General features: G+C 42.5%; 1 long non-coding RNA gene across 2 annotated transcripts; it reads right to left on the reverse strand.

The window, feature by feature from the left end:
- Window positions 1–904: 904 nt before the first annotated feature.
- On the reverse strand, window positions 905–26,700 carry LOC138787113 (uncharacterized). 2 transcript variants are annotated; one of them, XR_011362298.1, is made up of 4 exons: window positions 26,610–26,700; window positions 18,838–18,937; window positions 5,437–5,615; window positions 905–1,504 (listed from the first exon to the last, which is right to left on the reverse strand). It is a non-coding gene; the product is annotated as an uncharacterized lncRNA (long non-coding RNA). The 2 variants fall into 2 exon arrangements; XR_011362299.1 differs by lacking the exon at window positions 26,610–26,700 and adding an exon at window positions 24,008–24,105.
- Window positions 26,701–26,751: the final 51 nt, after the last annotated feature.

Below are 26,751 nucleotides of genomic sequence, written 5' to 3' on the forward strand. Positions count from 1 at the left end.
ACAACTTCTGAATATTTAACGCTGCTTTTCTAATCCATTATTGTGCATACTCTTTCTGTTCTGTAACACTGCCATTTAGTAGCATAAGAAGAAGAAAATATGGTGTTATTTACACAATGGATGAACTACAGGGCATCATTTATATATTTCTTTTATTTATTCTTCATATACACCTAATATAAAGCAAGTCAATCTTCTGATAGACTATGTTAAAGCAGTGGCATAGCTAGGGGTTCAGGGAGTATGAGTGAGTCTGAGTGGGCCCCCAATCAATTATGTTATCCATAGGGAGCCTCAGCAGACGACAAAGCTTTCCAAATGGTAAAGAGTACATTCTCCATAGTGCAACAACTTTGGTAACTTAAAGGGGTATTCCACTCAAACATAACTTTTTATATGTTTCTGCCCATGGTAAGACTAACAATTCCTTCCATACTTTTTATTATCTATTCAGTCTCCTTTCCCCAGTTCTCAGATGCTACTTTCTGCTGAAAACACAAAAATCTGTGTGTGAGATTTTTTCTTTGTCTCCCACTCCTACCCCTCCCTTCTGAGACAGCTGATGTAAACACGTCCCTGACAGGTTGTATCTGCAACATTGTAGCTTCTTTGTAATGCCGGGAAGATTAATCTAAGTTCAAATTGCTAATGAACTGTGATTAACCCTACCAGCATTACAAAGAAGATTTAGTGTTGCAGAGATAGCCTGCCAGGCTTGTTACATCAGCTGTCTCAGAAGGTAGGAGGGAGAGACAAAGAGAATGTTTTACACACAGATTTTTGTGATTTCAGCAGAAAGCAACAGCTGGGAACTGGGGCAATAAGACTGAAAAGATAATAACAAGAATAGAATGAATTGTTAGGCTTACCATGGGCAGCAATATATCAAAAGTTGTGTTTGAGTGGAATACCCCTTTATTAATCTGGTGGAACTGGGGTATCAAGAAAGTCTCTGAAAGCAACATAAGTACAAGGTGGTGTAGTCCATAAGTCCATGGCTTAACTAAGACGAACAATAACAACTGGTAAAGGCAACACACACACACACACACACATATATATATATATAGGCATGAAGAGCAAGGATAAGTTTACTCCTTGTAGCGAGCTGGTGGTCCTTTCACATAGCCTCAGCAATGGCTCTTCTGGAACTGTTGCAGGCACTGGATACATGTCACTTGCTCGAGCACGACAAGGTGAGTAGTGATCTGCAATAAGCTGAGGGAGCTGTAGCTGGGGCATATTGGCAGTACCCAACGTCTTCAGGCCTGGAGGTCAGTAGCTCATCCCCGATAGTAGGAAGTCTTGGAGCAACTTCAGTCACTGGAGGAAAGGCACCCGAGGGGGTGGCAGCAGTACTTCGCTAGTACAAGGTTTCAGCCAGTTATGGTGAACATTGCAGGGGGCTCTCGCAGCTGTAATGCAAACTTTGGAAATCTCACTGTGACAATTGGAAAACTTCAGCTGGGCGCTGAGTACACGGATGGCCTGCTGCACAGCATCTCTAGTAGAGGGAGAAACAGAAGGGAGTGAGGTATCCAAAGCTTCAAGCAATTCATCCATAGCACTACATTAGAATAAGTACTCCAACAGGTTTCTGAAACTCTAACACCCTTGTTAGCAAATTTACAATTTCCTACTTGTATGGTGGGTTCCCAATATCTCACTTGAGTGATAGGTGTACTATTGCTAACAACTAGAGACAAACGATCGCTGGAATCACTAGACAGTTCTGCATAAATAGCTTTCAAATACTAGGCAGTCAATTGTGGTAACCTAAGAACCAGTGTCCACTAAAACATCAAATTGTATACTGTTGAGACAGTTAGTAACATGCAGACAGGCCCATAGGAACCTTGACTCCCATCTGGACGCCTTCTTGGACCTTAGTAAAAATACTCCCGAGGATTGGCCCTTCACCTCAGGAGGTGCCCGTTTAACTGAAAGCATTTTGGCTGGTAGTGTCTAAACCTATGGCAATAAGTACAGAAGGGTCTCTCAGAGCATGGACCCCTACCTGGAGGTGGTTGCCCGGGGCCAGGGTGGCTGATGTGGGGCTCATGGGACATGGCGCTACTTCTTGAGGAGTCTCTAGAGGATGGAGTAGGCTGGATTTGTAAGTCTTTGATTGCCTGACATACTGTTTTGAGTGTCTTTGCCATAGTCTCAACTTGTTCCTGTAAAGGGCTTATAGGGTTAGAAGCTTGTAGTGCCTGGTTGACAGAAACAATGGCAACATTGGGCGCTGGTGTAGTGGGAGCGCTTGCCAGGACTGGTAGTTGAGAAGCTGCATACAAGAGCTCTGGGGTTTCCTCATAAGAGCCTGGAGGACTCAGGGATTTAAGGCCTAGACTCTTGAATTCAGTGAATGGTAGGCCAGAGTTTTGCAAGCTAAATCATGGAGTCTATCCTGGGTGGATCTGGAATCTACTTCTTCATTGAATCTGTCCATGATAATACGCTCTGCAGGGGTGAATCTGTCCATGATAATACACATCTGCAGGGGTGAATATGTCTGAAGGCGGCGTGTACTGACAATGCATAGTCTCTGAAAGTCCCACCTGGCTTCTGATGCCTGTAGAACCGTAGTCTCACCTCAGATGGTGACTGTATCTCTAACTCATTCTGCAGCTTGTTAAGGATGACATCCTTGCTGACTTTGTGAGCAGGTGCCCAGCAGGGGCGTAACTAGAAATGGTTGGGCCCCATAACAAACTTTTGATTGGGGCCCCCTTCCTTCCCTACTGACCACTAAGCCGTCAAGTGTAGTCATAACTGCATAATTGCAAGCGCTGGTCAGGAGCGCTTTCAGTTAAAAGGACATTTTCAGATCCCAGGAGGCCCACTTGGCCACCTGGTGCTACAAATGATGACAGCTCAGGGGGCCCAGTGTATTGCAGGAGCAGGCCATGGGGTCCCCTAATGTGGTGGGCCCCATAACAGCCGCTGTGGCTGCTACTGTGATAGTTACCCCCCTGGTGCCCAGATTTGCACCTCCTCGGCCGCAGGTTCTTCTAGCTAGTCAAGGAAAATCTCAGAGGAAAGAGATGAAAATTTTAGAGATCTGTGGATTTTTTTCACTCAAGTGGGCCAGTGTATGAGCACTTAACTAGAATAACACTTTACTTAAAGGGAACCTGTCACCCCCCGTGCCGGGTCAGAGCCCGGCCGAACGCCCGCTAGAGCCCCTTATACTCACCTCATTCCCTAAGTCCTGTTCATGGAGTCGGTCTGGGGATGGAGATATCACCGTGGGATGCCCAGTGCGCTGCTGAGATGAGTCCGACGCTCCTAGAGAATGAATGGGGCCGTCAATCTCTATGGGCGTTGGACTCATCTCAGCAGCATCGGACTCACCTCAGCAGCGTGCACCAGGCTTCCCATGGTGATATCTCCAGCCAGGGACCGGCTGAAGAAGCAGGACTTCGGGCTCTGACCCGGCACAAATCTTCAGTGGTAGTACGAATCCCAGGGTTGAACAACTGGGTGTAGCTAACCTCTCAAGGTTCCCAGAGTAGGTCAAGCAGGTTCTAATAGAGTTCGTAGGCTTAGGCTTTTGCTCCTCTGTGGGATGGTTATCCCAGGCATTGGCAAGGTTTTCCCAGGTGACAGTTACCCCAATTCTGGGTTTAGCACTGCATAGCTCTCTCTTACACAACTCTAATAAACCCAACCTCTGTCTCTCTCCAACTCGAACTAACAGAAGACCTTCCTACTAGGAACTAAGTATCCTATATAGGGGTGACTGGGGCTAATCTTATATTGGTAGGGAAAGTGCTAGAGGAGGAGAAGTGTGAGAGTAGGATAGGCACCTAAGCCAGTGATTGGACAACAAATAAACAGTGAACACACAAAGTTACCCGTTTAAACCTTCAGCTGTGCTAAGAAGGTGCAAGTCATGTCCGAATTGTAGCCAGGAGACAATACACCACTAAAAGTATGAGTCTGTTTGGGTAGCCATGGGCCCCCCAGGAGCTCAGGCCCCGGGCTTCCACCCAAAACTGATCTATTAGGCTGGGTTTACATATATAAGTTTGCATCAGTTGCGTTTTTTGTCTAAAAACTGACCACAACTGATGTCACAACTGATGTAAAAAATGCATCAGTTGCCATCAGTTTTTCTATCCTTCTTTTCATTAAAAACCATCAGTTTCCATCAGTTGTCACAAGTTGCTCTCATCAGTTGACATTTTCTTTCCCAGTATGTTTTCCTGTAATTTTCAATAAGATTTGCGGGGGAGCGCACAGGGGGGCTATATACTAATTGGGGGAGCTCACAGGGGGCTATATACTACAAGGGGAGAGCGCACAGGGGGGCTATATGGGAGGGGGAGTGCGCACAGGGGGGCTATTTGTGAGGGGGAGAGCGCAAATAGGGGGCTATATACTACTGGGGGAGAGCGCACAGGGAAGCTAAATACTACTGGGGGGGCAACAGGGGGGCTATATACTACTGGGGGAGAGCGCACAGGGAAACTAAATACTACTGAGGGGGCAACAAGGGGGCTATATACTACTGGGGGAGAGCGCACAGGGAAGCTAAATACTACTGGGGGGCAACAGGGGGGCTATATACTACTGGAAGAGCAACAGGGGGGCTATATACTACTGGGGGAGCAACAGGGGGCTATACGGGAGGGGGAGAGCACACAGGGGGAGATATATGTTTATTTTTTTACATTGTGCTGCTACATGCCGGATGCCAGAGCAGAACGGCATGCGTCCTGCTCGGCGAGGCATCCGGCACTCCATTCACTTTAGTGGATGCGGCGCCGCACAGCCTTGCGGGCCGCACAGGAGGACGCTGCATGCTGCGTTCTCCCGTGCGGTCGGTCCGGCAGTGCGGCGTCACTATTTACACGCCGCATATATTGAACGAGCCCATTGAGAACAATAGGATCAGTTCAATAATGCGTTTCCCTCCGGCGCTTTTCTCATGCGCCGGAGGGAAATGCCGCCGCACCGCCGAACAAATGTAAACCCGGCCTTATAATCCGCTACTGGCACCAGATAACACCTTTAAAGAAAACCTTTAAAGGCCAAGGTCTCAAGTCATATATGCAGATGCTTTATTCATTCCTATGTGATCTGAGATTAGTTGCACCAGGAAGGTGCAGGTTTTGTGACCTTAAGCACACCTTTTTATGACCATGTAAAAGTGACCAAACTACTTTACAACTTTACTATATAGTAGGGAATTGACTCTGTATGTATACATATATTGTAACTTATGTTTCAATTAATGTACTTTTTAATTACTTGGTTTATTTTAATAGCTGCTGAGAAAAAATATATGGCAATTCACAGATTTATGTGAAAGGGAAAATTATGATTTTTCTTTTTGCTCATATTAATTTACTCTCCTTTTTTACGGATTCTACAATATTTGCTTCTAGTAGAAAATACACGATTCTCCAAATTACTCAAGAGACATACCAAAGCTTCCTGGTAAGCTATAGTCTTCTAACGAAAGCTGAGCCAATCTATCTTTTCCTTATTTCTGCCTTGTATTAGAATGCCTTTGTTTCTGCCATTCATCTGCTGATCAGGAAATCTCCCACTGGTGTAATGTAATGTGTCTACTAGCAATATATATAACTACAGTGTCTTTCAGCCTGGAAATGAAATATGAGGTCAGTTCAAAGTCAATCCTAAATTTAAGAAACAGGAAAGTCTAATATTTTTATACAGAGTGGCACATATGTCTTGCTTTGGGACAGATTTAAAGATAATGTTACTTTTGATATCATAATGCCCATAAAAGCTTTAAATGTGTATAGTGATTCCTGTTTATGTTCCTGGTGGGAATATTTGTCAAATCAAGAAAATAGAGGGAAAAAATTGTGAATTGAATGTACTTTGTCAACTGACAGATAAGAAAACCCTAAAAAAGAAAAGTTAGGTGATACAAGTTTTTGTTCAATTAATTTGAGTGAACATGGGCTTACACAAAATAAGGTACAACAAAAGAGCTAAAAGCGTTAATGGGATCAACCCGTATGCAGTAAATACCCTCTATAAATAGCTGTAGGCTGACTTCATTTTATTATTTAACTGTACACTGTTCTCTGTACAGAGATTTGGAGCTACATATTAAAAATTTCACGCACCTATAAAAATGATATACCAGTAATATCTCGGTTTCTGAACACTTTGGCATTCAAAGTTTTGTTCGGTGCTCGTACATTGTTCGGTATCCAAACAATATCAGGGGAGATAACTGTCGGCTAAACTATTGTTCAGCCTTCAGTTACTGAGGTGTTTGGCCACTAAGGTTAGAAGAATGAAAATTCTCGTCATGATGGCGAGAATCCTTGCTCTAAACGGGTGGGTGGCAGCCAGAAAGGGGCTCCCTGCCGGGCATTTCTGGTGACCCATGATGTCCACCCTCTCCAGGTGGCTGGCACACTCAGGTGCATAGGAGACATGACGGCCCCCTTCATGCTACGAGCATACCATCAGTCTTGTGCAGGAGGAGAATGAAAGCAGCCCTAGAGCTCCTGTGCCCCTCCCTCTCCAGAGAGAGGGAACATCAAAGTGAAGGAGCTCCGGGGCCGCCCTATTTCTTCTCCTGCACAACACTGACAGACTGCCTTTACTCCTTTACAGTAAGTAGTGGTGCACGATGCATTGCTACTTACTGCTAGTCTTTACACTCTGTGGGTTGGGTGTTTCGCACCTGACTCATATGGGGAGATTTATCAAACTGGTGTAAAGTAGAACTGGCTCAGTTGTCCCTAGCAACCAAATCAAATTCCACCTTTCATTCCTCACAGACTCTTTGGAAAATGAAAGGTGGAATCTAATTGGTTGCTAGGGACAATTCTACTTTAAACCATGTTCGAACAATCACATTTAGGGTGCCTTCACACCTAGCGACTCGCAGCGTTAATTACGCTGCGAGTCTGTCAGGTCCTTGCAGATCACTTTCACTACATACGTATTTGCATACGTATGTAATTTTGCCGGCCCCTTAACCCCTTCAGCTCCCGCCCGGCTCCCGCTCCCACTCCCACTCCGCTGTATACATTACCTCTCCTAGCTGCACGGGGTCCTGGCACACTGCTCTCCCTCCCGGTCAATCAGTGGCTGAGGCAGGGCAACACACTGATTGGCCGGGCAGGAGAGCAGTACTCCTGGACCCGTGCAGCGAGGAGAGGTAATGTATACAGAGCGGGAGCGGAGCAGGAGCAGGGCGGCAGCTGAAGGGGTTAAGGGGCCGGCAGAATTACACACATGCAGCGGTCTGAATGACCGCTGCGTGTATGTAGTGAAAGTGATCTGCCAGGACCTACCCGACTCGCACTGTAATTTACGCTGCAGTCGCTAGGTGTGAAGGCACCCTTACACTGTTTGCGATGGGAACACACAGCTCTGTTCTCAAACTGCTCAGTTCTGGAACAGCCTTCCAGAACCGATTATGTTCGAGAACAGAGGTATTAATTGTCAGTTTGCATTGAAATATTCATGGCTAATCTCATATGCCTTTTTATTGCAAGTATTACCCACTATATACAATGCAGAGTAGAAGAAATGGTAACAGCACTCACCACTTATTTTAATAAAACAAATATTCTTATTTCAATAAAACAAATATTCTTATTTCCAATGAGCCATGGATAGAAACACCCAGAGGCAAGGGAACGACAGCCATTTCATGGAGTTATCTGCTTTGTCTGGGCCTGTTTACTGCAATAAGAAATGGGTGCTCTTACTATGCCTACTCTGTATATTTGTACTGTATGGATACTGCTTCATAAAGTAACTGCGCACCAACACATATTGCTGAGTGACACGAGAGGAAAATATGTATACCAAACGGCGCTGCAGAGAGGATAATGTACAAGTGGGCAATAGTTCTTTTTCCAATAAATTTATATTTTAAAACAATTGCATTTACATTCTCAAAGACAGCCTGCTCATTCAAAACCATATGATATAGAACTCAAATGTTGCAGAACATTAAAACAAATACCCATGATACACAACAGTTTCAGCAGAAAATCATAATACACAACCCAGCTACTACAGAGCATCATATTTTACACCAAAGTTGATGTAGAACCTAATAATACCACATAAGAGGATAAAGAGAACCTCATAATACACATCTCAGAAGGTACAGAACCTCATAATACACATCTCAGAAGATACAGAACCTCATAATACACATCTCAGAGGATACAGAACCTCATAATACACATCTCAGAAGATACAGAACCTCATAATACACATCTCAGAAGATACAGAACCTCATAATACACATCTCAAAAGATACAGAACCTCATAAGGGGGGCGGAGCCTGACCGCTGAGCAGGATGGCAGCCTGAGAGATCAGCTCTCCTCAGTAGCGGCCTGAATCCTCATATTGAGACACCTAACAAGCACCAAAATGCGAGGTGGAGGCAAGGACAAGAACAGAGAACCCCCAGCCACCCCAAGAACGCTACGTGGGCGAACCGAAATGGAGAAATTCCTCAGAAAAGCAAGTGGGAAGTCTCCGTGCGGCATGCACAAGATGGCGCCGGACTACTCCAGAGAGCGCGAACATGATACAGGGGCAGAGAGCGATTCGGACGCACCTAATTCATGTGAAGGTGAGCCCGCCACGATCACCAAAGCTTTCCTGACAAAAACAGTCCAAAAAGCTATGCAAAAATCGCTTCAGGCAGCGCTAGACCCGGTACTACAAAGCCTAACGGAACTCAGGGGCGACATCCGCCATATTGGCAACAGAACGGAGCAGCTAGAAGAACTAGCCTCAGAAACAGTCTCCTTCTGTGACTCGATGGCACACGCTGTGCAACATCATGAGAACCAGCTAAACCGATCTTTTCTACAAATAGAAGATCAAGAGAACAGAAGTAGAAGGAAAAATCTAAGACTGAAAGGCTTACCAGAATCATATGCAGCGGAAGCCTTACCATCGGTCATGACGCAGCTGTTTAAACAACTCCTAGGAGAAGATAGAGCCGCGGAGATCACCATAGAAAGAGTACACCGCGCTCTGAGACCCCCACCCAAACCGCACGAACCGCCGAGAGACATCATATGTGGCCTACTGAGGTTCGTAGACACCGCTGCAATACTGAAAGCACATAGAGAAAATGGCGATCTCCATTTTGAGTCGAACCCGATCCGACTTTTTCAGGACATTGCAGCCTCCACCTTGGCAAAAAGGCGCACTATGGCTCCCTTACTGCAAAAACTAAGGGAAAAGAAAATCCTATACGCATGGGCATACCCATTCGGGCTGATCATCAACAAAGATGGCAAGCGAATCACTATTCGCACACCGACAGATCTTAACGAGGTCTGGTCTACCCTCGACATAGAACCGATGGACATACCCTCATGGTTACCGGTGCAAGCATGTCAGAATCTACCGGCACTCCCAAAGATGGCGCCCTGGAAGAAAATGGACAAACACAAATCCCCCAGAGCTAAAAAACGCCTGCAAAGACCCGAAACTGAAGAAGACCCTGCCTGACCGAAAATGGACTGTAACTGTTTCGGTTCCATACTCTCATCTGAAGTTGATGAACTCTCCTCCACTGAGCTTACTCGGATCGTGCCATTTTGCAGAGAAGTTATCATAGTTTAAATGTTAATCTAAACCCATGTCAACCTAACAAGGTTCCTCAGTTACCTTTCCTATTACCCTACCATAGACTAAGGTTAAAATCCACCTACAAGTTGCAGCTTTCCCCTCCCCCCCCCCCTTACCCCCCCCCTTCCTTCCCCCTTCCCATACCTACCCCCCCCCCTACCTACCCCCCCCCCCTCATACCCCCTCCCTCTTCCCCCCCCCCTACCCCCCCCCCTCCCCCCCTCCTCTCTAACCCCCCCCCCCCATGCTGTAACAATATAACCTTCTGAATCTGTTAAGGAACCGGATTACCTGTTCCATGTTCTGTTCCTGCTTTTGTAATCTCTGTACAGTTAGGATGTTAACAAGAATACCAGTTTACCAGTTACTATAGTTTAATGGATTTAGGCCGCTACGCCGGCTCAGGATGAACCCCGACCCTCACTATACACCTAGACAAGGTACCATATACCACCTTAAGATAAACAACACTAGGGACCGTACTGCAATTTCAGCAGAGTCCTCTCTCACGAAAACCCATGGTACCATAGTCATTGCACTCTATATGTTACCCCAATGTGCCTTCCTTTCGTGTACTCCCCCCTCCCCCCCTCCCTCCCCTACAAATTCACTAGCCCCGCCAAGCATAGGACTCTACCTATCACATCCCAAAACCTTGCCAGATATAGGACTCGAAATTAACATTCTAAAGCACATGTACCTTAATCTACTATCATCACGACATGGCTAATATTGTCATCACAACATATAATGTAAAGGGACTGGGTTCCCCGAACAAGAGAAATCAAGTCTTCTCCCTCCTCAGGAGAGATAACGTCTCCATAGTATTCCTACAAGAGACGCACTTCAAAGAGGGTAGAATTCCAAAATTACCCACTAACTTTTTCTCCTCTTGGTTCCACAGTGGCAGCCCGAATTCTTCATCAAGCGGAGTATCCGTCGGTATCCATAAAGACCTACCTTTCGTTTGTGAGTCACAGTTCTCCTCTGGAGACGGGAGAGCCCTTTTCCTAAGAGGCAAAGTAGGTAACACACCGATCACACTCGCTAATCTGTACACACCAAACAAACGCCAAGTACCCTGGTTGCTTAAAATGCTAGACGAGCTGAGAGCATTTGCAGAAGGACACATCATCCTGGGCACAGATCTTAACTTAGTACTAGATCCCCAGAAGGATTCCTCTACCAAAAAATCAGCTATCACCTCGTCTGCATTGAAAAGACTAACAGGACAAATGAAAATTATGGGCCTAGTAGACACCTGGAGGATATTACACCCATCAGGAGCCGACTACACCTTCTTCTCTAAACCACATAAATCCTACCAAAGACTAGACTACCTACTAATACACGACAGTCTTCTCCCGTCTCTAACCTCTGCAAACATAGCACCCACCACTTGCTCAGATCACTCGCCCATGACTATAAACCTGACATTGTCCAGTTTGCCGACAAGAGAGTGGACCTGGCGTCTAAATGATTCATTACTATATAACAAGGATCATGTAGACAAACTGGCCAATCAACTCCGCTCTTTCTTTGAGATCAACCTGACCCCTGATGTACCAGTTACAACAGTCTGGGAGGCACATAAAGCATATTTAAGAAGTTTACTAATCTCCCTTGGCACAAAGATTAAACGTGACCAACGGAAAGAAATCTCAGACTTGCTTGCACACATAACACAGCTGGAAACAGCCAATAAAAGAAACAACTCACAAACCACTTTAGATGCCTTAGGACTAGCAAGAGAAAAACTAAAAGACATCCTCAACAGACAAGCGGCTGCAAAGGCAATATATTTTAAACAAAAAATCTACGCTCATGGTGACAAAGGGGGCAGATTGATGTCTTCAATGATAAAGAAAAAGAAAGAGAAATCATTCATACACACTATCACAAACTCCAACGGACTCAAACTCACAAACACACCCGACATTGCGAAAGAATTTTGTAACTACTACTCAGCACTATACAATCTAAACAACACAGACGACATACACAAAATGGTTAGGGAAAAAGAAATAACAAATTTCTTAAACAAACTTTCATTACCCACTCTATCAGAAGCTGACAAAAGTAAGCTGACAGCACAAATAACAACACAAGAAGTCAGAGATGTCCTATTTTCATTCCCCCCAGGAAAAAGCCCAGGACCAGACGGCCTTCCACTTTCATATTACAAAAAATTCAGTGATATCCTGATACCTCATCTGACCTCTGTATGTAATGCCCTGATGACAGGCGCTAGCCTGCCTACACAATCACTGGAGGCATATATCACCATACTGCCAAAAGACGGCAAAGACCCAGGGCTTTGCCCAAGTTATAGACCGATATCGCTCCTTAACTTGGACATTAAAGTTTGGGCTAAATTGCTCTCCACAAGAATTAGCGACCTACTTCCAAAAATCATACACCCTGATCAGACAGGTTTCATCAAGGGAAGAGAGGGCAAACATAACGCCATAAGGGTGGTACATGCCATGCACTATGCCCACCAACACCACATACCCCTAGTACTCCTAGGAACCGATGCCGAAAAAGCATTCGACAGGGTGGCGTGGGACTACATGGCACTCACACTGGAAAATATGGGATTTCCCCCAGCCTTCGTCTCCGCCATCCTGTCGTTATATCAAGGCCCAAGTGCAAGGATAAGAGTTAATGGCACCCTATCCCCTACATTTAAAATATCCAACGGGACACGCCAGGGTTGCCCTCTCTCCCCCACACTATATATCATAGTAATGGAAACCCTCCTCCAAGCCCTGAGGTTAGACAAAGACCTAAAAGGCCTTAAAGTAGGCTCCCATACCCACCTGACAGCAGCATTTGCAGATGACCTGCTATTACTACTCACCAACCCACAAACGGCCCTCCCAAAAGTCCAAATGATATTAGACACATTTGGAAAACTATCGAATTTCAAAGTTAACTATACTAAATCAGAAATCCTAAACATAACCCTTAGCAACACACAAGCCAACAAACTAAAAAGCACGTCACCCTTCCATTGGCCAAATACTTCCATAAAATACCTAGGCGTCAATCTACCCAAAGATCTAACACAATTATTCGCAGTAAACTACCCTCCATTATATGAAAAATTAAAGAAACAATTACAATCCTACAAAATCCCATACCTATCCTGGATAGGTAGACGAAACCTCCTACAAACATATGTGATTCCATCTCTTATATATATTCTCCAAATGCTGCCTGTGGAACTACCGCGTTCCTACCTCACGAACTGGAGGAAATTAATCACCGGTTTTCTATGGGCCCACAGAAAACCACGAATATCCCATAAAATGCTAATTCAGAAAAACCACAAAGGAGGCCTAGGCCTACCTGACATAGAATTGCTACACACAGCCATTCACCTCCAGCGCTGGGTAGACGTGGTATCCACAAAAAGCCTTCTTATAGGACACGAACTAGAAACGTCCCAACTAGGCCCAAAAGGACTGCAAACCCTGTGGTACCCCTCTAAAAAGGACATAACACGTCTCACAAATCCTTTATTAAGAGGCACATTGTTCATAAGACATACCTACACGACCACCCAGAACCACCCGCGAACGATTCCACCAATTGCACCTAGCGTAGTGCTCCCTTACACAGTAAACCCACAACTAACAGAACATGACCCAACTTGGGACAAACTAGCCCACATCTCAATCTCTACCTTGCTAACCAACCAAAAACCACCGGACGCACAAACGCTTAAGGACATCCTACCACCACATCACCTCAACTTTCTCCATCTACTTTCAATTAAACACACTTGTGAAAAATTCCTAAACACTCACCGCGCCTGGCGCGAACTGACTTGGCTCGAAAAACTTCTTGTCTCCAGAGGGACTCACAAACACAAACTGAAGAGGTACGTGGATCACCTGCTTGATGACAAATCACAAGGGCCACCTAGCTTTCTCTTGTCCTGGGAAAAGGAACTAGGTAGAACGTTCACTGACCAAGAACGTGCTAAGATCCTGAAGAATGCTAGGGGTTTCTCAAGATGCGTAAAAATAAGTGAAAACCACTACAAAGTACTAACCCGATGGTACAAAACCCCAGACCTTCTACATAGAATGGGCTTGACAGACTCTGACAAATGCTGGAGATGCAACTCTGCCCCAGGGACACTCTACCACATATGGTGGACGTGCCCTGGCATAGCCCCATTTTGGAGAGAAGTAATACAGGTCATAAACAGAGTATGTAAAACAAAATTTAATCCTGAACCAGAATTAATCCTCTTAGGTCTGCCGACTAAAGACATATCTCTAAACAAACACACTCTGTGGCCTCACCTTTTCGCAGCAGCGAAACTCCTTATACCACTCTACTGGCTGAGTCAGTCAACCCCATCAATAAAACAATGGGAAGCAAAAGTACAGCAGATCTGCAGGCTAGAAGAGCTAACAAGCATGGTCAATCACTCCCACGAGAAATTCATTAAAACATGGAACCTATGGCTGGCATATAGAAACAATAGAAGTCCGTAACTGCCTCGGCTAAAAACATTAAGTGAACCTCCCCCCCCCCCCACCCCCTACCCCCACCCCCCCACATCCTCTCTCCCTAACCCACCCCCACCTCCTTACCCCCACACCTACCCCCATACCCAGTCTGTCTTGTGAGTTGAGTTTGTCTCCTCCCCTCCCTCCCCCCCCCCTCCCCCTGAAGTTATCTATACAACCTCCCTTAAAGTTAATAGTTTACTTACATGCAAACTGCATGTAAAGCAAGTTCTTACCCCAAGTTAGTTGTTCCACTTTGGACTTACATTATGAACATGCAATCCACAAAGTTTCTAAGAATTGCAAACATTATGTCTTCTCTTTCCTTAATATTTTCTCCTTACACTCTATAATTTTAAGTAAAATTGTTAGAAGAATACACCCAACTGTATCACTTGCCTTTACCATGTAAGAAAACTTTTCAAATTCCTGTATAACCTTTTTCAAGAAAAAATAAAGAATTGATAAAAAAAAAAGAACCTCATAATACACATCTCAGAAGATACAGAACCTCATAATACACATCTCAGAAGATACAGAACCTCATAATACACATCTCAGAAGATACAGAACCTCATAATACACATCTCAGAAGATACAGAACCTCATAATAAACATCTCAGAAGATACAGGACCTCATAATACACATCTCAGAAGATACAGAACCTCATAATACACATCTCAGAGGATACAGAACCTCATAATACCTAATAATACCACATAACAGGATAAAGAGAACCTCATAATACACATCTCAGAAGGTACAGAACCTCATAATACACATCTCAGAAGATACAGAACCTCATAATACACATCTCAGAGGATACAGAACCTCATAATACACATCTCAGAAGATACAGAACCTCATAATACACATCTCAGAAGATACAGAACCTCATAATACACATCTCAAAAGATACAGAACCTCATAATACACATCTCAGAAGATACAGAACCTCATAATAAACATCTCAGAAGATACAGGACCTCATAATACACATCTCAGAAGATACAGAACCTCATAATACACATCTCAGAGGATACAGAACCTCATAATACCTAATAATACCACATAACAGGATAACGAGAACCTCATAATACACATCTCAGAAGATACAGAACCTCATAATACACATCTCAGAGGATACAGAACCTCATAATACCTAATAATATCACATAAGAGGATAACGAGAACCTCATAATACACATCTCAGAAGATACAGAACCTCATAATACACATCTCAGAAGATACAGAACCTCATAATACACATCTCAGAGGATACAGAACCTCATAATACACATCTCAGAGGATACAGAACCTCATAATACACATCTCAGAAGATACAGAACCTCATAATACACATCTCAGAGGATACAGAACCTCATAATACACATCTCAGAAAATACAGAACCTCATAATACACCTCTCAGAGGATACAGAACCTCATAATACCTAATAATACTACATAAGAGGATAACGAGAACCTCATAATACACATCTCAGAAGATACAGAACCTCATAATACACATCTCAGAGGATACAGAACCTCATAATACCTAATAATACCACATAAGAGGATAACGAGAACCTCATAATACACATCTCAGAAGATACAGAACCTCATAATACACATCTCAGAGGATACAGAACCTCATAATACACATCTCAGAGGATACAGAACCTCATAATACACATCTCAGAAAATACAGAACCTCATAATACACATCTCAGAAGATACAGAACCTCATAATACACATCTCAGAAAATACAGAACCTCATAATACACATCTCAGAAGATACAGAACCTCATAATACACATCTCAGAAAATACAGAACCTCATAATACACATCTCAGAGGATACAGAACCTCATAATACACATCTCAGAAAATACAGAACCTCATAATACACATCTCAGAAGATACAGAACCTCATAATACACATCTCAGAAGATACAGAACCTCATAATACACATCTCAGAGGATACAGAACCTCATAATACACATCTCAGAGGATACAGAACCTCATAATACACATCTCAGAAAATACAGAACCTCATAATACACATATCAGAGGATACAGAACCTCATAATACACATATCAGAGGATACACAACCTCATAATACACATATCAGAGAATACAGAACCTCATAATACACATCTCAGAGGATACAGAACCTTAAAATACACATCTCAGAGGATACAGAACCTCATAATACACATCTCAGAGGATACAGAACCTCATAATACACATCTCAGAGGATACAGAACCTCATAATACACACCTTAGAAGATACAGAACCTCATATTACACATCTTAGAAGATAAATATCCCCATAATGCACATCTCAGACGATGCAGAACATCATATTACCATCTTGGAGTATTCTGAGCATTAGAAAAAATACAAAGGTAAATTGTCTTTTGACATTTATGCAGAATTCCACAGGACAGATGCAGATCATACCTCTGGGATCCATACCTATCCTAAGATAGTGAAAAACCAGCAAAATTCAAACTTGTCTGCATGGATATTAAGCCAGCGTTCTGTAGTGACGTCACTTGATCTGGATGAATATTTATAAAGCGGTTGGGCGGATCAATGCGCTAAGGGCCCTTTTCAACCAGACAATTATTGTTCGCATAATCGTTAACGATTAACGATCTCAAACAACCGCTATTGCGAAAGACCTGAAAACGTTCACTCATTTCCATGGAATCGTTACTTATGATCGTATTTACGATCGTTTTTTCTTCGCTATTGCATTCGTATCTACTGCGAACGACATCTTATTCAATGCGAACGATTTGCGAACGTTTTGCAAATGAGCAACAATAAAAATAGGTCCAGGTCTAATAAAGCGATCAACGATCTCTCGTTCGGTCGTTAATCGTTAACTGCATTTCAACCGAATGATTATCGTTTAGATTCGAACGATTTAACGATAATCTGAACGATAATCGTCCGGTGGATTAGGGCCCCAAGTGTGGTAGTCTGCCCTAGTGTACAGGAACAGTCTAATAAACCTCTGTTGCAGCAGGCTTCCAGGTTTGGGGCTGTGACATCACAGGTCCACTAAGCCAATAATTGGCTGGGGCAACTAAGTTTTTTTTGTGTTGGAAAGATAACTGTTTTTACATGTAAAGTTTCTCTGGTTAAAGTAAGAGCTTTTGCTTATTGATTTCCATGGCTCTGGTTCTCTCAATGTGTTTCCCTTTTATGTTGTGTTTTTCTATTTTTCACCCTCTGTCTGTTGATTTTACTCCATGTAAGCAATCCTACAAACTATCATCAGGTATTTTAATCTAATGTGGAGTTGCAATTTTGTATTACTGTTTATATGACATGACATTAATATGTGTTTGTATGTTTTTCTTGCTTGACTGATGATTGTTCACCTTATTCTGCCCTACCATAAGTCCTGGGAGTAGCTGAGTACGAGGAGCTATTATTAGAGTAAAGGCATCTGGTAAAGGTGAAGCCTGGTCTGCAGTCGAGACTTGTCAGTGTTGTTACATGTGTTTGTTACTTGAATGGTATTTTGCCTTACTTATCTTTTCCTTCGTTATAAAAGTGTGTGCAAACCCTTTGATGTGAAATTTGGGCTTGTATACTACCATATATTGTTAAACAACTTCATGATATATTCGCTCAATGCCATTATTAATTTTCTCTTACATATAACACAGTATCTGTTTTATTTTGTTTCTAGTAATATTGGTGATAGATAAGTATTATGGTATTAAGCTATACAATGATTACATGTTTATTAAATTACACATGTATGGCAGGTCTAGTAATAATCATCCAAGCCATGTTACTACTAATATTATATGTAGCAAAGCAAAAATGAACCTTAGTCTTCATGCAGTGATATAGAAATGTAATTACCTTGGAACACCTGTAAAGTCTGGCAATTGCTTCAGCTCCAGGACAAGAATGAATACGCATAAGGGATCATTTACAAATTATCATTCAGATATATTTCCATTATACAACTTCACATGCCTGCTTTTTGGACAGCTAGCTATATTTATATTTATTTTTTTGTAGGATATAAGTTTGAATGGAAAGATGACAGATGTGTGCGTTATTGTACTGATCAGTTAAGTTTTAATTTTGCAAAAGTCGAAAACAATCATACGCAAAACGAGGTTCTGTATTCTTTAACTTATTTTTGCAGACAAAAAGTATCATCTATTAGACCATTTATAAGCTTGCCAGTTCTTTGATATCTGTTGCAATTAGAGATAAGTAAGCCTTTTAATTCACTACCACTCCGTGACACTTCTCCCCGGGTGCTGGGAAAAGCTGGATCCAGTCCTTGGAAACTGGGAAAAGTTTCCCAGGACTGGGTGCAGCTTTTCCCAGCACCCAAAGGAGGAGCAGTAGTCAGTTAAAAGGCATCAGGCTGATGAGCGTAATACAGAGAAGTCGAAGTGCTTCACTTTGTTATTACTGTAACGTCACTCATCTCTAGTTGCAATGTGACACTGCTTTAACAACTACTCTCGTTGGCTTTCTCTGTCAAACACTTGCAAATTCTTTCTGAACTTTGCCGATTGGTTCTGAACTTTGCTAAAACTTTTTACAACTGTTTGAAAACTTTGGGACAAGTTTGGGAAGATGACGGCTACATATATATATATATATACATATATATATATATATATATATATATATAAAGATATTCTCACCTGTCTGCACACCACCGGTGTCCACTTGTGGGACAGTAATTGGCTGACGCAGATTTTTTTAGCCTACTCCGCACATGCCTCTTGATAAATCTTGGCAAACCTGGGGAAATTTAAAGTGTGTTGTAAAAACAGGCTATTGATACATGTGCCCCTTAATGTTACAATCTGTGCTGTATATCTTATCAGCCTTAGGTTATGTTCACACATAGTATTTCCGTCAGTCTTTTTCCAACCAAAGCTAGGAGTGGGTTAAAAATACAGAAGTTGTGCAAATCTTTTTATTATAATTTTGCCCTGTCAGTTCCACTCGGGATTTTGGTTAAAAAAAAAGTCTGACCAAAAGACTAACGGAAATACTATATGTGAACATAGCCTTAGTGAAATAACATGCATTATATAAAAATATAAATATTATTTGTGGGAATCTTACCAGTTCAGGAGGACAAAAAAATAAAGCTCAGTGATGTTAGAACAAATCCTAAATACAATGGCTTTAACTGTTTCATAGATTTATGTTTTAGTGTAAGGTTTTTATGTTTCTTTTTATAGTGTTTGAAGGTTTATCATAAAAAAATTGTGAAATTTTAGTGTGGATTTAAATTCAGATATTAAGGCCATTCCGCGGCCTGAAATTTCAGACTCTGTTGTCCCGGGGAATGGAAATAAATCATCCCTTCAAAAAAAAATTTCTTAAGTATGAACCCGTTCAGCACATCCAGACACATCAACCTGAGCTCTACCTAGAACTGCTATTCCACTGCTATGAGAGATTTGGTAGACAATGTAATATATCAGTGTTTTGAGCACAGTGTTATTTGCTGTTCCATGTGGTGTAACATATAGTATATAGAACTATATAGAGTGGTGATATGTTATACAGTACAATTAAATGCCAAACTTATAGATGTAGACTATTCATGTCCACTAGAATTATGTTGTAGAGGTACATTACTTTCAATACAAGTAGAGTTTTCATTTATAGTTTATTTAAGCATTTGATAGAGAGTAGAAAATGTTTTTCTTGTGTTAGCACATAGGAATGAATACAGCCATAGTGAAACCTTGGCAAAGGTTAAGAGGACAAATAGAAAAAACATTTACTGACCACCAGGCTCCATAACCGCCTTCTTTGATCAATTCACCACTTGGCTATTGCTCTTCCTCTCTACAGACATTCCCACCATTATCATGGACAACTTCAACATCTTAATAGACACATCCTAAACAGCCACCTGCAAACTCTTATCACTAACCTCCTCCTTCTGCTTCACGCAGTGGTCCTCTATGATCACTCACAAAAAGGGTCATACACTGTATCTTATCTATTTTCGCATCACTAACCTAACCAAACAACTAAGGCAAGTGGTCATGGCTGCTGAACGGCACTGGAAGAAAATATGCTCCAAGGAAGACTTCCAGACATACCAGATAGCACTCCTTCATTTCAAATCTGCCCTTACCTTTGCTAAAGAGCATTCCTTTACTTCCCTCATATATTCTCTGTTTTACAGCCCTAGGCTTCTCCACCCCCCACTGCCACCCCCACATCTCTCATCTCTGCTCAGTACTTTGCATCATTCTTCAAACAGAAAATTGATAACACCTAAGAAAGTTTCACTTTGCAGTACCCTCAGCTCCCCCTCATGTCTGTTCAGTGCTTTTCCTCACTAACTCACGTCTCCGCCATCAATGAAGAACACCTCTCCAAACTACTCTCCACATCACACCCCACCACCTGCATTCTTGACTCAATCCCATCCCACCTTACCCCAACTTTCCCACAGCAGTTGTTCCAGCACAAACTCACGTTATCAAACTGTGACTAACTATTGGCATCTTTTTCTCTCCATATAAAGTTGCAACCACCACACCTATTTTTAAAAAGCCATCCCTTGACCATGCCTCCTTGTCCAGCTACCACTCCATCTCACTTCTCCAATTGCCTCAAAACTCCTTAAACATGCCTAGCTTGAACTGTTATCCCATGTCTCATCCTATTTACTCTTCAACCCACTAAAATTTGGATTCTGCTCCCTCCACTACACGGACACCCTCACCAAAATGACCAATGACCTGCTAACTGCCTAAGCCTCACACTAATACTCTGTGCTCCTTCTACTTAACCTATCTTCTGCCTCTGACACAGTTCACCATTGCCTTCTCCATGGCCCTGTCCTGGATATCATCTTTTCTTTGGTATCCACTTTTAGTATCACCGATTCCCACACTACCTCCTTTTCTCGTCCCCTCACTGTTGGTGTCCATCAAGGCTCTGTCTTATGACTTCTTCTCTTCTCCATCCAGACTTTTAGCCTGAGACAAATCATAAAATCTCCCAGGTTCAAGTACCACCTCTATGCATATGACACTCAAATCTACCTCTCTGGTCTGGATGTCACCTCTCTACTATCCAGGATTCCTTCAGCTATATCTATCTTTTTCTCCTCCCACTTTCTAAAACTCAACATGGACAAAATAGAACTGATCATCTTTTCCCCATCTTGCTCCACCCCTCCATCTAATCTGTTAATCACAATGAATGGCTGTACTCTGTCCCCTGTACCCCATGTCCACTATGTTGGGGTCAACTTTGATTCTACCCGCACAGTCAGATCTTGACCACCTTCTGCCGCCTTTCCCTCAAAAACATATCCAGAATCTGCTCTTTTCTCACCTCTGACCAAACTGCGGGTACATGCTCTCATTATCTCCTACTTGGACTACTGCAACATCTTCCTCTCTGGCCCTTCATCTAACACCATTTCTCCCCTCCAGTCTATCCTTAACTCTGCTACCCAAACAATCCACTGCTACCCTTGCTCTGCCTCCCCCTCTGCCATTCCTTTAACTGGCTCCCCATTGCCTAACAAATTAATTTTAAATTGTTGACCATGAAATACAAGGCCATCCACAACCTCTCCCTTCTGTATATCTCTGACCTGATATCTTACTACCATCCCTCAGGCAAGCTCCGATCCTATAATGGCCTTTTGTACTCCCTTCTCGTTCATACCTCATAAAGCTACCCCAAGATTTTGCCTGGGCCTCTGCCATACTCTGAAACTCACTACCCAGACACATTCAGCTATCATTCACCATTAACACCTTCAAAGGCAACCAGAAAACACATCTTTTTACAAGGCTACAAACGGCAATAATTCTGCTCCATACCTTGACCAGCTGCCCCTTTACATACTCTATACTTCCTCTTAACTTTATGGATTGGAAGCCCTTGCGGGCAAGGTCCTCCATCCCTATGTATCAGTCTGCCATTTACCTTGTTATCTTTGGTGTTATCTTTGGCTGGTCTCCTCAAGATCAGTGATCTGTTTCTCTTATGTTTACACAGGAAGATGTTCAGCCAATAGCGATACATTTTGTTGACCGCTCTAAAGACACAGCGAGGATCAGGCGTTTTCCGATCCTTGGCTGATTGATGTCATTTACATGGGCCGACTTTCGGCTGTTGTACCGTTTTGAGAAATGCTCCTAGCTGATAATCGGCCCATGTAAAAGGCCCCTGAAGACAACAGCAGCTCCCTGTAGCACAACCTCTTCAAAGGTCACAGAGTACACTTAGTAATGTTTCACATTGACCTAAAAAGGACAGGTCCTGTCTATTGTCATCTATCTCCATGAGTCTTGCTGTAAAGCATGTCACTAAATGCTGTTAAAAAAAAAAAGCTCAGGCACGATGGCAGCCCCCCATAACTCTGTACAAAAATATAATTTAAAAAAATACGATAAGAAAACAGATCAAAGAAAAGAACATGTTTTACCATCTGACTATAATCAGTTAAAGAATATGTAGGCGATATAGCAGTAGGAAATTTATTTGTAATGTTATTAGGACATAACATTTAATATAGCAGAGTAGCAACAGTGAGCAGATGAATGTATGTTATAGCATAGAGTATGCTTGCAGCCCGATGGAAATGTGTGCTAACGTTAGATAGCAAGGGGTCACAGGAAGAAGAAGATGACAGTTACAGGTTTTAACTGATAACAAGACTGCAAATCCATTGAGTGCTTATCTACTGATATTTCTTGGGATGGGGAAAAAATGCCCTCAGGTGGGTCATACAAACGATGCTCCTAAAGAATAGGAAATGGCGTGTCAATCTGTGTGTATTCTCCATACATTTCGGAACAGAACAAATCCCCTAGGCTGCCTGAGGTAGAGCAAGCAGCATTAAGAAAGCTCCAAGAATCTGATGATTTGTTATGCTCTAGGAAAAATATATTTTGACTATTTGGGTGCAGTGCTTTACCTGTTCATGCGTTGAGTTGTAATTTATTTCAAGTGTACTTACAAGGACTGCAGTATATTTCTCAATATGCCTAGTGATTGCTTTCAGGATATAAATTCCACTACCAGGTGGCTTTTAGAGATCTCTCGGAGAGTTTATTCAGGAAATAAAGCATGAAAGGTTGTAAAATATTTGACATGTTTTACTCGCCCTCATCTGCAAAGATTCCCTGTATTCATTCCTCTTGCAGAGCTCATATAAAGTACATTACTCAGGCTCTCTAGGATTTCCCAAATGTTGCCGTCTCAGCATACGGTGCTCCTGCTTTTGCTTGTCATAAGGAAAGTGTATGGCTATATAAGATGCAATAGCCTTGTGTTTTAACTCAAAAGTTCATTATTGTGTTCCCTCTGGGCCTAAGGATGGCATCGATCAGCGCAGCTTCAGGACCTGATGCATGTTTTGACATTTTTAATACTATAGAATGGATACCTGTCCTTGAAATGATCACTTATACACTTCATTCATCAACTTTTCTTTCAAGTCAACTGAAACAATTACAGTGAGGGAAATCTATAAAACGTAGACAACATCCCAGCGTGTCTCACATATGGGACTTTCTGAAATACCACAGTTTTCACACCACCGCCGCATGATTATATATATATATACATATATTCACAATCATCAGCTACTGTTCCTTTTCATAAGAATGGATCACTTACATATATTTTACCGATTAGCGACCGATACTGAAATTTGTTAACTTTGCTTTTCATTTGTTTCTATTTTCAGATTGTATCATTTTTTATTTCATTTTTTTTTGTATATTATTATGGGAGCAGCCTTTTTAACATAACCTCTATAGACAGACAATATAATAGACTGAATAGGACCACTTTCTAGACATGTTCTATCACCTGTACAGAAGCCAATAATCCCTGAGTTGAGAGTTTTCTAGACATGTTCTGGGAAGGCTGGATGTGTTGATAAATGACCATCTTCTATTGTGAATGACTCGATCCTGTGTTAGCTATACTGTATTTAATTATAATCTTGTCAGTGATAATATTGAGGAGAGTTATCCTGTGGAACAAGAAGCCAGAGGTTATTACTGAGCTTAGTGGCCATACTGAAAACTGCAGGATTTTAGGGTTATTTGTGAAATATAGATAGTAAATAGGGTGGAAAACTGCATGTATGTATGTATGTTTGATCTTTTATGTTTGATCTTGTATTGTTCCTGTTTGTTACCCCTATTGCTTGTATAGCGCTCTGGAATTAAGGGCGCTTTATAAAACACATACAATCCATGACCCGATTCCTTCCTCTCCTCACTCCTTAACCTCTTAAGGACATATGCCATACCCGTACGGCATATGTCCGCAAGAGTAGTTCAGAGCGGGGTCGCCGCAGCGACCCCGCTCTGAACTGCAGCGATCCCGACTGCTACCTGCAGCACGTGGCGGCGGCTATTAGCAGGATTGGTCCGATCGCCGCTCCCGCTAATTAACACCGTTGGATGCAGCTGTCATGTTTGACAGCTGCATCCAACAGTGTTAAATGCAGCCCATCCCTGGTGTCTAGTGGGGGATCCTCCCCCCGCAACGCGATCGCGGAGGGGGGATCCCTTCATCTTACCGGCGTAATGACGCTGATCCCGGATCTGTATTCTATTAAATTGGCCTGCAGCAGACCAAAGCAATAGATCACCGATCTCATGGCTCAGTGATGTGTTATACAGCTACACTGATCTCTATGAGAGATCAGTGTAGCTGTATTAGAAGTCCCCCAGGGAGACTTCAAATTAAAGTGAAAGTCAAAGAAAAAAGGGTTTCCATTAATAAAAAAAAAAACCTCCCCTAAGAAAAGTTTGAATCATCCCCCTTTTCCCATTGTATTAATAAAAATAAATAAATAAATAAATATATAAACATGTTTGGTATCGTCGCGTGCGTAATCATGCGGACTATTATTTATCACATTCCTGATCTTGCATGGTAAACGGCGTAAGCGCAAAGACCCGCCAAAGTGCAAAAAGTGTGGTCGCGTCATCAGCCGCTCAGCCACAGCACAGTTATGCTCAGCCAATCACGGCTGAGCTTCGGATGACGCTGCAGAGGGCGGCCGGCACTCGGGAAGATCCGCCGGCCACCCGAAGAAGACGTCACTGCTGAGGATCGGAGACCGTGGTCGGCACGTGACAGGTATGTATAGCGCACCACACTTCCGGGTACACGGGTGGGGGTGGTGGGACACGGGGAAGGGGGCCATTTACAGACATAACATACATTACAAAGTTGTATAACTTTGTAATGTGTGTTATTCTGTGAATAATTTTTTAGCGCCGGACAACCCCTTTAATTTTTTTTATAGGACAACAATACTTACACCAGTCTACACTATGCAGACTACACCATCAGAAATACACACCCTTTTTTAAAGGCAACATGCACAGACCCTTACAATACACAATAACTGCAGTTCTAGGACTTGTTACTTTTTATGAACAATACTGCATCTGTGGCCATTATGACTATTCTTCCAACTTTTTCCTTTTGGCTGAATTTTTATAACAGTTCTTGTAGTTCTTTTTAAAAGTCAAAATAGTATATATATATTTTTTAAACTAAAAAATTGACTAGGGACGCTGCTCATTGAAATATGTTCTTCAGTCAGCTTCTAAAGTGCATCAGTGTCTATCTGCTCTCTGCACTGATTTATAGAGCTGAATGAGAGGCAGCATGCTACTTGCACAATAATAAGTTGCAGAACTAAAAATTTTAGTTCAAATGTGATATCTGCAGTTCCATAAGAATGACGAGAAAACAAGTGTAAAAGAACTATTGATTTCATGCTGCTACGTTTTGTGAGTATGCTGAATACTGGATTCTTGTATACTGGCACTCTGTGGTAGAAGAAAGGGGTTATAGTTTCACTTATTTTATGCTACATTGGTATGGAGCTGCTGCTTTTATAAGATACATTTTAGTTTAGTATTAGAGATGAGCGAACCGGGTTCGGGTTCGAGTCCATCCGAACCCGAACGTTCGGCATTTGATTAGCTGGGGCTGCTGAACTTGGATAAAGCTCTAAGGTTGTCTGGAAAACATGGATACAGCCAATGACTATATCCATGATTTCCACATAGCCTTAGGGCTTTATCCAACTTCAGCAGCCACCGCTAATCAAATGCCAAACGATCGGGTTCGGATGGACTCGAGCACGCTCCAGGTTCGCTCATCTCTATTTAGTATGTATTAAGATCTATTCTATGTTTTATATTAGGCAGTGCTCCAAAGCCCAAAGCCAGCCCCCTCTTACAACCCCTGTCTTGCATAAATGTTACTTCTTTTTGAACAATAGCAAAGCCGACTGGTTATACTACACCAGAATACCTTTGTACCACCACAGTATGGGCAGGCTTAGGTAAGAACGCATAGACATATGTAGTACCTGGTAATGTATACCAAGTAATGCTCTAACCTGCTGATATGTCCTAAACTGGGCCAGACTTTGTACCTGAATCTGATGCATTTTTTGGAGTGATCAGATCCACCTCAGCATCTATAGGGCAGAACAGGGGAGTATATTCCCTCTGTTCACCATTGGGGCTGTGTGAAGCAATCACACAGCCCTGATGGTAGCTATGACAACCAGAGGC

Source organism: Dendropsophus ebraccatus, chromosome 3 (genome assembly GCF_027789765.1).
Source record: "Dendropsophus ebraccatus isolate aDenEbr1 chromosome 3, aDenEbr1.pat, whole genome shotgun sequence".
Lineage (NCBI taxonomy): Eukaryota > Metazoa > Chordata > Amphibia > Anura > Hylidae > Dendropsophus > Dendropsophus ebraccatus.